The sequence below is a fragment of the Pseudophryne corroboree genome, chromosome 1 (genome assembly GCF_028390025.1).
Source record: "Pseudophryne corroboree isolate aPseCor3 chromosome 1, aPseCor3.hap2, whole genome shotgun sequence".
Taxonomy (NCBI): domain Eukaryota; kingdom Metazoa; phylum Chordata; class Amphibia; order Anura; family Myobatrachidae; genus Pseudophryne; species Pseudophryne corroboree.
The window spans coordinates 795,395,173-795,404,477 of NC_086444.1; the positions used below are offsets into that span (position 1 = coordinate 795,395,173).

The window sequence follows — 9,305 nt, forward strand, 5'->3', positions numbered from 1 at the left end:
TAGACTCTGATATAATGCCAGAGTCTACTGCACATGCGCAGTTCTCTGGGAACATGTCGCCCCCGCCTTGTTCCCAGGGACATCTCCAGTGCGCATGCGCAAGTCACTCGGAAGTGGCCAAGGCGGACATTTTCCGAGTGATTTCTGTCCGAAAGCAGCGTAGCCGTCGCAGGACTCCAGAGGGGTAAGTATAATGGGTGCAGTCTGTGCGGTGTGGGCCCCCCAGGGGCCCGCGTGCACCGTACATACTGCACCCATTATATAACACCTATACCTTGGACAGTGATAAATTGCATGGAGATAAAGTATCAGCCAATCAGCTCCTAACTGTCATTTTTCAAACATAGCCTGTAACATGGCAGTTAGGAGCTGATTGATTGGTACTTTATCACCGTGCAACTTATCGCTCTCAAAGCTTCATAAATCTGGGCCATAGTTAGCTATAGTGTACTCGGTTCAGACCAGAGAAAGGGATTTGTTTAATTTTATATATATATACATTTTATGTTTTAAAGCAGTGGTTCTCAAACTCGGTCCTCAGGACCCCACACAGTGCATGTTTTGCAGGTAACCCAGCAAGTGCACAGGTGTATTAATTACTCACTGACACATTTCAAAAGGTCCACAGGTGGAGCTAATTATTTCACTTGCGATTTGTGAGGAGACCTGCAAAACATGCACTGTGTGGGGTCCTGAGGACCGAGTTTGAGAACCTGTGTTTTAAAGAAAATGCCTAGTCTTGTCATACAGTCCACTGTCCTGCTTTACTATGGAGCTCTATCCACTGCACTAGACTGGGCGTCAGGGCCTGAAGGAGTTAATGCAAACAGGAAGCGAGAGAGAGGCTCTGCCTAGTGGAGGACATGGATTGGACAGTGTAGAGCCGGAAAGGGAAAGGAGGGGTGTGTAGAACCAGCATGTGTGTGTGGAGAAACAAGCAGGAGTAAGGACGCTGGTGCTGGGTTTGTTTTGGGCTTCTTTTTCACTCATCAATTACTTGATTTTTATTTTAGAGCTTCCAACACTGGTTGTGACTGCTGCAGAGAACCCGCAGTAGTGTGTGGCTGAATATCCGATATTAGTGTGTGAAGGGAATGATTACCCAGAAGCAAAATTCACCATACAGCTTCATGATCATTCCTCTCTTCCAGGTACTGTGAAGCTTTGACCCTGGAAGCGTGTGTATGTATGTATGTATGTATGTATATATATATATATATAATATAAAATCAGTCTGTATTTGGCACTACCTAGTAGTTACATGATATGCTGGTGCCTTCTTTTGCAAATACTTGCTGTAGATACACTCAGGCCCGGCGTTACCCGCTCAGCGAAGGGATGCAGTGCAGGGAGGCGCTGGGACGGATAGGCGCCTTCACTGCTCTGCATCCCTTTCCTGCTGCGCCGTCCTGTCCCCCCTGCTGCTGCTGCTGCCACTGCTGTGTCTGTCACTGTATGACAGGCACTGGCAGCGGGCACCTGCAGCATGATACGCCTCCTCCCTCACCTCACCTCATCTGTGTGAGAGCGCAGAGTACGGGACAGAAGGGGCGGAGCTACACGGGACGGTAGGGGGCGTGGCTAAACGGGCCATAAGGGGGCGGAGCTACACGGACCTGTCTGCTGTACAGAGGGAGACTGGATTAGGTAAGTGGAGGCTGAGAGAGAAGTGTGTGTGTGTGGTATGTCTGTGCGCATGCTCTATGGACGCCACTACTGGGGGGGCATTACATATAAGGACGCTATTACTACAGGGGGGCATTACGTGTAACACGCTACTACTGGGTGGCCATTACATGTAAGGACGCTACTACTACTGGCGCTGGGGGCATTACGTATAAGGACGATACTACTACTGGGGTGCACTACGTATAAGAACGCTACTACTACTGGTGGGCATTATGTACAAGGACGCTACTATTACCGGGAGGGCATTACGTATAAGGACGATACTACTACTGGGGGTGCACTACGTATAAGGACGCTACTACTACTGGGGGGGCATTACGTATAAGGACGCTACTACTACTGGGGGGCATTATGTATAAGGACGCTACTATTACCGGGAGGGCATTACGTATAACAATGCTACTACTACTGGGGGGAGGGCATTACGTATAAGGATGCTACTACTGCGGGGGGCATTATGTATAAGGACGATACTACTACTGGGGGGCATTATGTATAAGGACGCTACTATTACCGGGAGGGCATTACGTATAACAATGCTACTACTACTGGGGAGAGGGCATTACGTATAAGGATGCTACTACTGGGGGGGCATTACGTATAAGGACGCTACTACTACTGGGGGGCATTATGTATAAGGACGCTACTATTACCGGGAGGGCATTACGTATAACAATGCTACTACTACTGGGGGGAGGGCATTACGTATAAGGATGCTACTACTGGGGGGGCATTACGTATAAGGACGATACTACTACTGGGGGTGCACTACGTATAAGGACGCTACTACTACTGGGGGGGCATTACGTATAAGGACGCTACTACTACTGGGGGGCATTATGTATAAGGACGCTACTACTACTGGGGGGCATTATGTATAAGGACGCTACTATTACCGGGAGGGCATTACGTATAACAATGCTACTACTACTGGGGGGAGGGCATTACGTATAAGGATGCTACTACTGCGGGGGGCATTATGTATAAGGACGGTGCTACTACTGGGATGGCATTACGTATAAGGACGCTAATACTAGGGGTGCACTACGTATAAGGACGCTAATACTACTGGGGGTGCACTACGTATAAGGACGCTAATACTACTGGGGGTGCACTACGTATAAGGACGCTACTACTACTGGGGGGTATTACGTATAATGACGCGTCTGCTACTGGTGGTGCACTACGTATAAGGACGCTACTACTACTGGGGGGGCATTATGTATAAGGACGCTACTACTACTGGGGGGGCATTATGTATAAGGATGCTACTACTACTGGGGGGGCATTATGTATAAGGACACTACTACTACTGTGGGTGCATTATGTATAAGGATGCTACTACTACTGGGGGGCATTATGTATAAGGACACTACTACTACAGGGGGGCATTATGTATAAGGACACTACTACTACAGGGGGGCATTATGTATAAGGACACTACTACTACTGTGGGTGCATTATGTATAAGGACACTACTACTACTGGGGGGGCATTATGTATAAAGACACTACTACTACGGGGGTGCATTATGTATAAGGACACTACTACTACAGGGGGGCATTATGTATAAGGATGCTACTACTACTGGGGGGGCATTATGTATAAGGATGCTACTACTACTGGGGTGCATTACATATAAGGACGCTACTACTACGGGTGGGTCATTACGTATAAGGACGCTACTACTACGGGTGGGGCATTACGTTTAAGATTAATAAGATTGTGCTACATTGTGGCGTAATTTTAAATGGGGGTACTACTGTGTGGCCATGCCCCTTGTGAGACCACACCCCTTTTCTCGGCGCGCGCCAAAGGAATATGGGAGGGCGCAAATTTATAGTTTGCAGGGGGGCGCCGAACACCCTAGCACCGCACTCGCAGATAAGCGGCACTCTCAGGACTTATCATAATTAATGGGCCATCACCCACATTTTTGCAGCGTTTCGGTATTTATACCAGCCGTTGCCAGGCATAATAACAAAAACATTGCATAAATTGGGGTGATGGCCCGTTAACTATGAAACTTCCTGACCGTACTGCTTATCTGTGAGTGTGTGTGTCTGTATGATATATATGTGTATCTCTCTCTCTCTCTCATGTTGTGAGCACATTACACCATGGGGTAAATGTATGAAGCAGTGAAAAGAGTGGAGAAGTTGCCCATGGCAACCAATCAGCTGCTCTGTATAATGTTAGAGTATGTAAATTAAAAATGTTTCTTCAGTGCTGATTGGTTCTCCGCTGGCTCGCTTCTCCACTCTTATCACTGATTCATACGGGTTGGGTATGCGTGACCGGCACTCAGGAGACCGCTGTTCACCATACCGATGCCAGGATCCCGGCATCGAGATGGGCCGGGGGAGAGGGGTTGGGGGGGGGGGGGGAGTGCAACAAGCCCCTTGCGGGCTCGCTGCGCTTGCCACAGGTTCAATTAGCACTCTATGGGTGTCGTGGACATCCACGAGTGGGAATAGTCCCTAAGGGGGTGGGATGTAGGGGAAGGTATTGTGACCGTCGGTCACATAGCTACATCCCCTGCATACATTTACTCCCATGTTACATACTGCCATCAAAACTTCTGCCCTGTATTATGAATTGACTAATTTCCTCTCTTTTTGCTCCTAGACGCAGAATAAGGGCTCTCGGAAGTACTTCACCATGCATGTGCCCCATTTTTAATCATTATTCATACACTTGGCAGCTGTGTCCCTAAAGGTGGGTACACACTGGTAGATATATCTGCCGATCAATTGATCAGCAGATATATCTATGGACGGATCGGGCAGTGTGTTGAGCATACACACTGGCCTATCCGTCGGGTCTGACGTCATGAACTGGGCGGGCGTGTACACACGCCCGCCCAGTTCATCTGTCAATCACTGCCGGCCGCCACAGCATGTCGTACAGACACAGCGACACGCCAATATATCGGTAGATATATTGGCCGTCGGCTGTGCTGCGGGGTCGACGCGATAAGTCTGTGAACGATGGAGTTTACAGACATATCGGCCGTACACACTGGCCGACGGACCCGCGATATATCGGCCGTTCAAGAGAACGCCTGATATATCGGCCAGTGTGTACCCACCTTTAGATTGGGATGGATGCTGCAATGCATGGAATCGCCAGAACTGTTTTAAAAAATATTTATCCTTGGTTGAAGTTCAGAGCACGGGACCCCTGCAATAGCTGAACTGCTTCAGAACATCATTAACTGTTCAGCACATTAAAAAGTGTGTCCTCGTGGGCTCGCTTTGGACACCTCGGGTTACTATACCTATTATGTGTCCACGTGGATAGGGAAACTGAGAGGCCAGGGGTTCCATGTTCTAAACTTTAGCCTTTATCATCTTTAATTAGGTACATAATACAATAACATTTATGAACTCAACACAAATTACCAAATCTTTAGAATTGAAGTAGCAAAAACATAAGATTATTATTATATAATATATATATATATATATAAGCACTTCTTCTTTTTTTTCTTTTTTTTTTGTGAGAGCAAGTACTCCGCAATGACAACATCGACTTTGATGTTTCAGGTATCAATTGGGGATGCAGTCAGTTTACCTCCAATCAAAATCCCGACGGTCGAAATTCCGACAGCAACTGACCGACGGTCAAAATCCCGACAAGGATAAAATACTGACATTTAAAATACCGACAAGGTCAAAATACCGACATGTAAAATGCCAACAGGTCAAAATGCCGACATGAGTTTCTCATACGTCCTAGAGGATGCTGGGGACACTTCAAAAACCATGGGGTATAGACGGGATCCACAGGAGACATGGGCACTTTAAGACTTTCAAAGGGGTGTGAACTGGCTCCTCCCTCTATGCCCCTCCTCCAGACTCCAGTTTAGAATCTGTGCCCAGGCAGACTGGATGCACTCTGAGGAGCTCTACTGAGTTTCTCTGAAAAGACTTTGTTAGGTTTTTTATTTTCAGGGAGAACTGCTGGCAACAGTCTCCCTGCTTCGTGGGACTTAGGGGAGAGAAGTCAGACCTACTTCTGTGAGTTTCAAGGCTCTGCTTCTTTGGCTACAGGACACCATTAGCTCCTGAGGGTCTGATCGCTAGGTACACCTAGATGCTCGTTCCCAGAGCCCGCTGACACCCCCCTTGCAGAGCCAGAAGACAGGTGAGTAGAAGAAGATCAGAAGACTTCAGTGACGGCTCTGAGGTACCGCACAGCGGCCGCGCTGCGCGCCATGCTCCCACATTCAGCGGCACTACAGGGTGCAGGGCGCGGGGGTGGGGCGCCCTGGGCAGCATATAAACCTCAAATATCTGACTGGCAACAGCGGACTAAGTGCCAGGGCACTGTCCGGACCCCCGCCAGTATAAAAAATTTTGAAAAAAGAGCAGGTCTGAAGCGCGCCAGTACGGGGGCAGGGCTTGGCCCTCACAGCACACAGCCTGGCGCCATTTTCTCTACACAAGGCTGCAGAGACGCTGGTCCTTCCTCAACACTGCTGTACAAGTAACGGTGAAAAACGGGGGGGGGCACAGTGATTTTGGTGCATTATATTATATTATAAAAGCGCTGCAGGTCTGGGACATTGTCTGTAGTGTTTTCAGACCGGGATTAGGCGCTGGGGTGTGAGCTGGCGATATCTCCCTCTGTGTCTCTCTGACAGGCTTTACTGCGGGTCTGTCCCCTATAGGCCCAGTGTATCTGCGTGTGGTGGGTGCACGTGTGTCGGCATGTCTGAGGTGGAGTGCTCTTCCCAGGAGGAGGCTATGTTAGGGACACAAAACGCTGTGGGAGTGACCCTGCCGACACCGGATTGGGTAAATGTTTTGAGTGCTTTGAATGCAAATGTGGCTCTGATTAATAAAAGACTGGATAAATCTGAGTCTCAGAACCAGGCTTGGAAGAAATCCGTAGAGGATGTGTTGTTTCTAGTCCAGACCCCTTCGGGGTCACAAAAACGTTAATTTGCCCAGCTGGCAGACACGGACACTGACTCAAGTGTCGACTATAGTGATGCCAAATTAGATCCAAAACTGGCAAAGAGCATTCAGTACATGATTGTGGCTATAAAAGATGTATTACATATCACGGAGGACCCTACTGTTCCTTATACTAGGGTCTGTATGTATAAAGGGAAGAAACCTGAGGTAACATTTCCTCCCTCTCATGAACGGAACGCACTTTGTGAAAAGGGTTGGGAAAATCCTGACAAAAAGTTTCAGATTCCCAAAAGGATCACCACGGGTACACTATCTCAGACCAGCCATTGCGTCTACGTGGGTGAGTAGTGCTATTGAAAAATGGGCAGATAACTTGTCATCTGAAATGGATACCCTGGATAGGGATAGCATTCTTCTGACACTAGGTCATATCAGGGACGCTGCAGTCTACCTAAAGGAAGCTGCGAGAGATTGGCCTCTTGGGATCACGGGCCAATGCCATGGCAGTCTCAGCTAGGAGAGCATTGTGGATTCATCAATGGAATGCTGATGCTGACTCTAAGAAAGCTATGGAGTCTCTACCGTGTAAAGGTGGTGTATTGTTTGGTGACGGCCTCGCTGAGTTGGTATCTACGGCTACCGCAGGTAAGTCATAATTTTTACCTTATGTGCCTGCACCACAAAAGAAAGCACACTATCAGATGCAGAAAAGGCCAAGGGTCTTCCTTCCTTGCTACTAGAGGAAAGGGTAAGCGATCACCGTCCGTGGCCGGTTCCCAGGAGCAGAAGTCCTCCCCGGCTTCTGCCAAGTCCACCGCATGACGCTGAGGCTCCTCTGCGGGAGTCCGCACCGGTGGGGGCACGTCTCAGGCTCTTCATTCAGTTCTGGGCTTGTTCGGGCCTGGACCCATGAGTTTTAGAAATAGTGTCCCAAGGGTACAAACTGGAGTTTCAAGACGTCCCCCCTCACCGATTTTTCAAATCTGCCTTACCAGCTTCTCTTCCAGACAGGGAAGTGGTATGCGCTGCAATACAAAAATTGTGTCACAATCAAGTCATTGTCAGGGTTCCCCCGTCACAACAGGGAGAAGGCTTTTATTCTAGCCTGTTCGTGGTCCCGAAGCCGGACGGCTCAGTCAGACCAATCCTGAACCTCAAATCCTTCAATTTCTACCTGAGAAAATTCAAATTCAAGATGGAATCTCTCCGGGCTGTGATCTCCAGTCTGGAGGAGGGGGATTTTATGGTGTCGGTAGACATAAAGGATGCCTACTTACATGTTCCCATTTATCCTCCACATCAGGCTTACCTGAGGTTTGCAGTTCAGGATTGTCATTACCAATTTCAGACGTTGCCGTTTGGTCTGTCCACGACTCAGGGTTTTCACCAAAGTAATGGTCGAAATGATGGTTCTCCTGCGCAAACAAGGAGTCACAATTATCCCGTACTTGGACGATCTCCTGATAAAGGCGAGATCCAGGGACCAATTACTGCTGAACATTATGCTCTCTGACAATTCTTCAGCAACATGGTTGTCTCCTAAACTTGCCAAAATCGCTGTTGGTTCCGACGATACGGCTGTCGTTTTTGGGAATGATTCTGGACACAGAATTACAGAGAGTTTTTCTTCCAGTGGAAAAGGCTCTGGAAATTCAGAACCTGGTCAAACAAATTCTGAAACCAGCAAGAGTATCGATCCATCAATGCACTCAGTTGCTGGGGAAGATGGTGGCGGCCTACGAGGCCATTCAGTTTGGCAGATTCCATGCCAGAGTGTTTCAGTGGGACCTATTGGACAAGTGGTCCGGGTCCCATCTGCACATGCACCGAATGATAACCCTGTCCTCCAAGACCAGAATCTCGCTCCTGTGGTGGCTGAACAGCTCTCACCTCCTAGAGGGACGCAGGTTCGGGGTCCAGGACTGGATCGTAGTGACCACGGATGCGAGTCTCCGAGGCTGGGGAGCAGTCACGCAGGGGGAAAGCTTCCAGGGAAAATGGTCAAGCCAGGAACTGTGTCTACACATAAACGTTCTGGAGTTAAGGGCCATTCACAACGGCCTTCTGCAAGCGGTTCATCTTCTTCGCAATTGGCCCATCTTTATTCAGTCGGACAACATAACAGCAGTGGCGTACATAAACCGCGAGGGCGAACAAGGAGCAAAGCGGCAATGGCAGAGGCCACAAAGGTGCTCCGTTGGGCGGAAAGACATACAAGCGCTCTGTCAGCAAGCTTCGTTCCAGGAGTGGACAACTGGGAAGCAGACTTCCTCAGCAGACACGATCTCCATCCAGGAGAGTGGGGTCTTTGCAGAAGTGACAAGTCTTTGGGGAATTCCTCAAATAGACCTGATGGCGTCTCGCCTCAACAAGAAACTTCAGAGATATAGTTCCGGGTCGAGAGACCCTCAAGCAATAGCAGTGGACGCCCTAGTGACACCGTGGGTGTTTCGGTCGGTGTACGTGTTTCCTCCGCTTCCACTCATTCCAAAAGTGATAAAGATCATAAGAAGAACAAAGGTTCAAGCGATCCTCATTGTTCCAGATTGGCCAAGGAGGGCTTGGTATCCAGATCTTCAGGAATTACTCATAGGAGATCCCTGGCCTCTTCCTCTGAGGGAGTATCTATTGCGGTAGGGGCCGTGCGTGTTCCAAGACTTACCGCAACTTCATTTGACGTCTTGGAGGTTG

The 9,305-nt window shown here is 48.8% G+C and overlaps 1 protein-coding gene across 1 annotated transcript in view; it reads left to right on the top strand.

Moving 5' to 3' along the window:
- Positions 1-1,611: 1,611 nt before the first annotated feature.
- Positions 1,612-9,305, top strand: part of TRMT10A (tRNA methyltransferase 10A) — a 79,014-nt gene continuing 71,320 nt past the window's right edge. Inside the window, exon 1 of the mRNA XM_063918641.1 lies at positions 1,612-1,647. The gene's annotated coding sequence lies outside the window, so the exon portion shown is untranslated. The remainder of the gene's footprint in view (positions 1,648-9,305) is intronic.